Source organism: Thunnus thynnus, chromosome 16, assembly GCF_963924715.1.
Source record: "Thunnus thynnus chromosome 16, fThuThy2.1, whole genome shotgun sequence".
NCBI lineage: Eukaryota > Metazoa > Chordata > Actinopteri > Scombriformes > Scombridae > Thunnus > Thunnus thynnus.
The window spans coordinates 25,170,103-25,178,484 of NC_089532.1; the positions used below are offsets into that span (position 1 = coordinate 25,170,103).

The 8,382-nt window shown below is 36.9% G+C and overlaps 1 long non-coding RNA gene across 1 annotated transcript; it reads right to left on the minus strand.

The window, feature by feature from the left end:
- Nucleotides 1-2,408: 2,408 nt before the first annotated feature.
- On the minus strand, nt 2,409-3,086 carry LOC137200308 (uncharacterized). Its single transcript, XR_010931941.1, has 3 exons — nt 3,060-3,086; nt 2,780-2,895; nt 2,409-2,708 (listed from the first exon to the last, which is right to left on the minus strand). It is a non-coding gene; the product is annotated as an uncharacterized lncRNA (long non-coding RNA).
- Between the last annotated feature and the right edge of the window lie 5,296 nt (nt 3,087-8,382).

Consider the following 8,382-nt stretch of genomic DNA (forward strand, 5'->3'; position numbering starts at 1 on the left):
CTGTGTTTGTAAGCTCTGTCTGAAAACATATTGGACATGGCCTCAGCCTGTTCAACAAAATCAGCCTCTTGATCACAAATACGCCACAGGCATTGGAATTGCCCATATGGGAAGATTTCTTTGAGGTGGTGGGGGTGAAAAGATTGAGGATAGCAAAGCACAGAGGGAGAAACTGCAAACCAACAGTGAAGAAATCAGAGCTTCACTCCCTACATCATCAGAACAATTAGCAACACAAACTCAACGTCAACCTGTGAAAGCTGGAGACTGGAGAACTGTCAAGAAGATAAAACTCCAGAAATTCAAAAGAGACACTGACAATGAACAGGATCGTGTCTACTGTTGGAAATGTAGGTTTGAGACCCACATGGGTAAGACATCAGAAAGGTCTCTTTCAACCTCACCAGCAGTGAGAATGACAAGAGATCCAATGTATCTATAGATCAGGATTTTTCCAAGAGAAAATGGCCACCTATTCCACATCCTGGCAAGCCACACACAAACGCAGGACACGCCAGGGTACGAGACGCACATCGGCCACCTACAGGGAGGAGAGAGGGACTGAGGAACAAAACACAGAGGTGCTATCAGCGGTAATTAATCTTTCTGATGTGGACTTAAACAAAGACCACTTCACAGTTTTGACTGACAAGGTTTGTCTTTTGCTCCTACTGACAACACCTGTGTTTTCAATACTAGAGTGGATTTATTCCATTTTTACCGCAATCTCCATCTCAAAATGGGGTATTTCCATAATGCTGGCCCTACATATAATTTTCCTAATGTGGATACCCCTGTCAATACAACTGATTCATCTACCAACTTTAAACCTAAATCTCAGTCTCACCTACAGTGTCCAACCCAGCACTCATTATGTTTCCTAAAAAAGTGGACTTTGAGGTTAATAAATTATTAAATGCTTACCCTTTCACTCCCAAGTCCAACCTGTCAAACAAAGAGCGCCTTGCCTTGAATGAACTTTCTAATAATCAATATATCTTTATTCGTCCAGCAGACAAGGGTGGCACTGTAGTTGTGTTATCCAAGAACAAATACATCAAAGAGGCTCATCGCTAACTTGACACCAAGTATTATGAAAGACTATATAGCAATCCCTTACTGAACATGAAAAACAGTTTGATGCTCCACTGACAGAGGTGCTTGATGAGGGCTGTATCATTGTTAATGAATTGAACTGAACACCCTGTTATAGCAGCTTTTTTACCTACTTACCTACAGAAAGTTTGTATACAAATATTGACCACCAAGAGGGGTTAATTGCTGTAAGTTACTACCTTTCAGACAGAAGGAACTCTACACCCTCCTCTGACTTTCAATTGAAACTGACAGACTGGGTCATTCACAATAATAATATTTTAGTTTATGGATGAAGTATACATACAAAAGATTGGGGTTCCTATGGGCTCTTGTTTTTCTCCTAATTATGCCTGTCTTTTTTTGGGCTTGTGGGAAAAGGAATATGTTTTGAATCTTTGAACTCTTTCCATCATTATATCACCTGGAGATAATAAATAGAATCAGTATGATAATACAATAAATACATAAATGGCAATCATTGGTGGTGACACTTGTGCTGACTTCAGCCAAAGCTTGAGGGTGGTTTTAAACACTGCACAGCTTCCCAAGTCTCTAATGTTTGTGGGTATGGAATTCCACTTCCTCGCTTTAATCAAGAAAGCAGATTAATCAAATGCTGTCTTTCTGAACTGCAGCACCCAGTCACCCCTAGCATATGCTCTAGTTATACTGGCACTTCCACTGCCAGGATAGGCCAGGCATCCTCCAAGAGGAGGAGGTGTAAGATTATGAATAATTTTAAACATCAGGCATGCATCAGAGTAAAATAGGAAGTTATCAAAATTGAGGAAATTCTGTTTTTTCAGGAAATTACAGTGATGATGATCCCTTAGTTTTTTATCTAGTACTTTTAGGATTTGTTTATAGAGCAAGTACACATGCTTGAGTGTAGACTGTAACAAATTTCCCTGTAAAGTTACAGCAAACTATGGGCAGCTGTAGTTGCCAACATTTTACCATTTTTTACAGTGTCATAATTTACCTTAACAGTTAATTGCTGTAAAAATTACTACAGTAATCTGCTGTAGAATGTGAGCTTCAGGCTTTTTAGCTAAGCCTGCAGTAATATACTGTATTTTTATTATTATTTATTATATATATTTATTAATATTTATTATTATATGAACAGTTTCTTACTGTAGTTTTCTTCTTATCCATATTAATAAAAACAACTATATATTGCAGACATATACTGTAAATAACAATGTGTCTTCAATGTTAATGGTTCAGTAATGAGATCAGCTCAGAGCTAATTTAAAAATGCATAACCCTTAACATCTAGCACAAAAGAGGATGAGACAAGTGACAACTTTATGGAATTGAACATTTATTCAAAAGCTTTCAAATACACCAAGTATATTCAAGTATACGTGTTTGAAAAATAATTCTCAAGGTTCATGCCTTTTCACAGGGGGTCATTGTAAACCTGTTAATTATAATATCCTTTGCTGCCAGCAAAACTTAGTAATGAGTCTAAATAGTAACTGCTTTGCAAACTACTGTTAAAAAATATAAAAGCACAAATAAACAGACTGCAGGATACAAAATTTGTAATGCCTTCAAATGTCCTCTGTTGTAATTGGCAGAAGGTCGGCATCCAGGCTTCAAGGCTCACAGCACAGAGTGAGAGAAAGAGAAGTGGAACAATTGAATGGGAGAGAAAAACATTTTAAACAAGGACACTGAACGTACCCTTATGAAGTGACGTCAAGTTCCTCAGAAAAGTGGTGATGAGGATTCATTGTGAGCTCACCTGTCTTCTTGGCACTACTTTCCCTGGCTGGCCTCTGTTCCCCTCTCAGGGTTAATGACAATGAAGTACATGTAATAAAACATCATGTAAGAAATCATCTATTATGTCCCAGGTTTTACTACAGCTTGCCAACAAACTACAATATATTTGCAGCAACCTAGGTACAGCTTAGAAACACTTTTGGGGCTCAACAGCAAACATATCTTACATATATCATCATATCTTAATCAACTTGGCTATATATTTGAATAAACTTCAACTGTTATGTGCTTTAGATAGTAAATAAGGTGTAGGTATAAACCAGGCTGGACTAATGTTAGCATTCACTGATGTGTAGTAGATTTGCAAGGTTTTGGCTCCAAAAAGCATCAGAAAGCATCAGAGAGAACAGTACCTTACTGTTAGAGTGTGGCTGTATTTTTACAGCAATTTATTACAGTGTAGTCACACCTGCCTGTGACCAGGTTGTTATGCAGTAAGACAGATGGTTAAAAAATCATAGTGTGTACAAAAAGCTTTGGAGCAAACAGAGAAAACTTTTGCCTGATGCTCTTAAAATTCAGATTAAACTTAACATTGCTGATGACTCTACTAACTTGTCTTTTAAAAGACAGGTTTGTGTCAGTTATAATGCCTAAATATTTAACATGTCATAGATGCGATGACTTCACCATTAATTAAAATGTCAGAACTGAATTATTGATCATCACTGTAAAATACATGCAAACTGCTTTGCTTACATTAAGGGTAAAGCATCAATCAGCAAGCTAGTCTGATACCTTGCTCATTGCAGCTGTCAGTTTCGCTGCAGCATGTTCTTTAGATCTTGCACGGGTAAAAATCACAGTATCATCAGCATACATTTGGATGTTAACATCTGGACTTACATGATGAAGATCATTAATATATATACCAAATAAAATTGGTCCCAAGATATACCCCAACTAGCAAATGAGGAACACTTATCACCCACTCTTGTACATTGTTTCTTCTTATTTAATTAGAATTCCATCCAGGTCAGGGCATTGGCAAATAAATTTAATTTAGAATTTTTTTAAATGTAAAAAGTTATGATTAACTGTGTCAAGTGCTTTCTTAAAATCTAAAAACACAGCTCCAACAATACCACCTTCATCAACATAACTTTTGATTGGTTCAACAAAAAAGCAATTTGCCTTTTTTGTAGAATGATGCTTTTAGAAACCAAATTGCATTGGGTGTAGAGAAAATTCACCTTCATTTAAAAGAGTGAGAAAAGAGAGACTAGCTGATCATAAACTACGCTACTGGGAGGATACTAATGGGTCTATGATTTGATGGGATAGTTCTTTCACCTGAAGACAAGGGTCACTACTGCAGCTTTTCAGGAAGAAGGAAAATAGGTGTTTGTTATTGATAGATTTATCAGTTGAGTTAAAGGCTTACATGGTATTGATTTTATTATTTTTTTTAATTTGCATCAATATCAAAGACATCTTTAGACTTAGACCCTTTTATGCAATCAAGTGTTCTCACTACTGTAGATTCTGAGACATTTCAATTGCGAAAACAGGGAATTCATTATTTGCAGGTTCATTGTTGCCATGAAAAGTTTGGTCCCACTGAATTTTAGACTGCTGCATTGTTTTTTATACATTGCTATTGTTGGCCTGAGTTCACAGAGCTGACAGAAGTCAGAGATGTCCTAAAATAGCTACTGTACAGAAAATAAACCTCTTTGATTTGAATATGGCCTTTCCTTTAGCAACATCCCCAGGAAAAAACTTTTCCACTTTTTTTCCACCCACAGTCTAAGAAAAGCAAAGTTGTCTTTTCATTTTTCTGTTTTGTTCTGGTGCGTAATGCGCATTAGCCTACAGCTTCATGGTAGCACTGACATTTAGTCTTGTTTAGACTGAGACAGACTCCATGAACTATGTGGCTGGTGGCACTATATCGTTGGACTCACAAGATGCATTACTGTCCTAGAACGTAAGTAGGCTGTTAATTTGACACAGCATCCACTGGGACTGCTCCCATAAAGCATATAATCCGCATTCTGGAGTAACTAATCTTTCCCTTTGCCTGTGACACATTTTTCTTATGCTGTATCTACTCTCCGCCAACATCAGCAATTTTCAATAACTGCTTCATCTTTTCCAAGATGTTTCCGTCTTCCCATTTTTCACCCCAGTAGTGGACATCATGGCAGCATTTTACATTTCCTCGATAAATCTACAGAAACATACAGTGGCACTTTCGATTATCCTGAAGCTGCCACTGCAGACTCATGATGCACTGGGAAACAGACAGCTGAAAAGGGGGTTTTCAGAGCCTGAACGGAAGCAACAGACACCAGCTTTGTGGCTGCAGAAGGTGTGTAAGATTTAAGAGATTGTTTGGATTTGGAAGATGAAAGTGATAAAGGAAATCCACGCAATCACAAAGATCAATCCCTGTCATTTACTGACGACTTTCAAGACAGTTCAATCTGTTGCCCGAGACACTTTTCCCTGACACTGGCAGATCTGAGCTCCTGTTTTGTAAAAACAAAAACAAAACAAAAAAACAGGGTGCAACTTGGAACTCTGAAAATGTGTCATCTTTTTAGAATCCTACTCCCAAAAATATATCTGTGCCAGCATTTTTTTTAATAAAATGTGGCAAATTCACAAATGCAAATAAGAACAGTGTAGTTTAGCTCATTTTTAGAGTGGATTGAGAGAGAGTAGCGACATTTTTATTGATTTTATAAGGCCATTTTTAGTAGAGGTGGACCATGGAGACATCAAATAGTACCAAACACTGGGGGTGAATAATATTATATTTTGAGGTAACAATAAGTATTACAGGATATTAGGAGTATGTCGATAAATATGAGCTAACATACTGTAGGCTATATGCTAACATATGTGAAAACAGGCTGGATCCGAAAGTTATTTCAGTGTTACTTTGTCCAAAAAGTGTTTGAAATAATTTTTAATGGCAATACGAATGTAAGGGGTGTTTTATGGATTCAAATTGGTATTACAAACGTAAATACATCACAGCCTTCACTGTTAGCTAGTAGAGTAAATTGGTGTGTAGGTGAAGCTAATAAAGTATGCTTGTTGTGTGACATTACAATTAATGTTAAGAATTACTAACACTATTGTAGTCATTCTTAGTACATACGTGACAAACCTACATTAACTGATTTTTAATTCAAGTTGTAAACACAGTGTGACCTTTTAAACTGATAAGTTGCTCTTGTTAGCAAACAGTTGCTTATTTCCACATCCACCAATTACAGAGCAACATTTTCATTCATTTGGTTGTTTTTCTGTCGACCTGATGAATGTAAGTCCCATGTTCACTCTCTTTTTGCTCTTTATCAACTCCTGAGGGAAATATCTGGCTCTTTAGTGGCTAAATGCTCCACTATGTTCATCAGCTAGTCTACAGCTAACTGTGTCTGTTTTCCATTTGGAGCTAAGCAGACTTTGTACAGTGTGTACAGGTTTTTAGAGCTTTTTCTCTAAAAACAGCTGCCTAAAAACACTATGAGAGCAGTAAAGAACAGTAAAGTTGCAGCTGGACATCTAAACAATGAGCTCAAACTTGCTATAAAGCTCCATAAAGCCAAGAGGAGCTACAGAGTCACTGTTAATTCTCTGTAGGTTCATCACTACGAGCGACATCTGCCACATTACACATTGTTATTATGGAAAATTATAATTATAACTGCTTTAATGATCCTTGTGTCCCTCAGTGTACTCCTGATACAATGGACAAGCTTAGCATAATACATAAACATAATAAAGTGTACCTGAGTGAACAAGGGGCTTTTCTGGCTACTCTATTATAATTGGGGAGTAACTAATGGCTGGATCAATATTCATGTTCTTATCTGAAAGACAGAAAGATTACGGCAGTTTGTGATACAAGCTATGACAGACACTGGAGTAAAGTAATTTTTTACTCTGATGTGTTTCTTCCATAATTAATAATTCAATGTGAAAATGTTGCTCATCTCCCTTTTAACTAGCCCCAGTTTCCCAGCATTAACAGTGTTTGTTTGTGTAATAAATCATTAATTTCAGTCCAGTGTTTCAGTTTATCTCTTCATTTATCGGTCATGTTACACAAATGGCAGAATACAAGTTTCAGCTGAGTATTTTGTGTTTCACAGAGTTATGTTTTGCTGCAGGGCTTCAGTCCTGCTGTGATGGTGGGGTTTTTGTGTTTTGTGATGTTAGGGCAGATCATCTGCTTAATTAGTGATAGGTGTGCATCGTTAGCAGCGGGTGATAGGCACTGTCAAGCTGAGGGAGGAAGGGTAAAACTGCTCTTTATTCAATGACATTAAACTGGGTGCACTCATGGCTATGCATGTCTCCATAGAAAACTGTGATAGTCAGTAGTAACATAGAAATCCGAATTAATTAAACTACACCTAATTAATTAAATTAATCCTAATTAATTAATGTTTGTTTGGTTTTACTTTGTATGCATTGAAAGCTTTGTATCAGTCTAGCTCACCCTATAGTAATCTGAGCAGATTGTACATTCCAGTTATGTAAGGTTGAGAAAGTAAAAGACCAGTCACTGGCTTAGACTGTAAAAAAAAAAAATTAATTAATAATAATAATTAATAATAATTTTTTTAGGTGACCAAAATGTTACAATTAACTGTCATGACCTAAAAAAACACTGTCATAGCTATGGTTACACCTATATTCTGTGAATCTGGGGTTACACCATGGTTATGTTACCTAACTAACATTGTTGCTGTGGTAGCACCTGTCAATCTAAGTAGCCACACTCTTAACTATGCATAACTTTAAGCCTTAATAAAATGTTGCTTTTCAACATCCCATTTGAAGATGCCATGTATGTCGGTTGGTTGCACAATTTTCAATTATACAAATTTTCAATATTTCAAACATTTGTTTACAACACACAAAATTAGTTTGCATGGCTGTCCAAGTCATTAAAAGTTGCTGTTTGCTGGTAAATGTAGTAGTTCCCTATAGAAAGAAATAAATCTAAATCACCTGTCAACTCAGTGTCAAAACTATTCTCTTCAATATACACACACTGAGTACTTTATTAGGAGCACCTGTATACTTGTCAATCATGTGGCAGCAGTGCAATGCATAAAATCATGCAGATGTCAGGAGCTTCCAGATGCCAGACAAGCTGGTTAGAGTATTTCTGAAACTGCTGGCTCCTGGGATTTTCATGCTTAACAGTCCCTAGAGTTTACTCAGAATGGTGCGAAAAACAAAAAACATCCAGTGAGCAGCAGTTCTGTGGACAGAAACGGCTTGTTGACAAGAGAGGTCAGAGGAGAAGTGACTGGTTCGAGCTGACATGAAGGCTACAGTAACTCAGATAACCACTCCATGCAATTGGATAGACCTATAACTAAGCAGGACAACGAAACGTGTGCATAATGCTGAACAACGGAAAAATGTAAACAGACTACAGCGTGCAGAAATGAGCTGTGATGGTGTAGCATTCATATGTCTGTGATTTGTGTTTGTTCTTCTTTTAGAGAAAATATACTA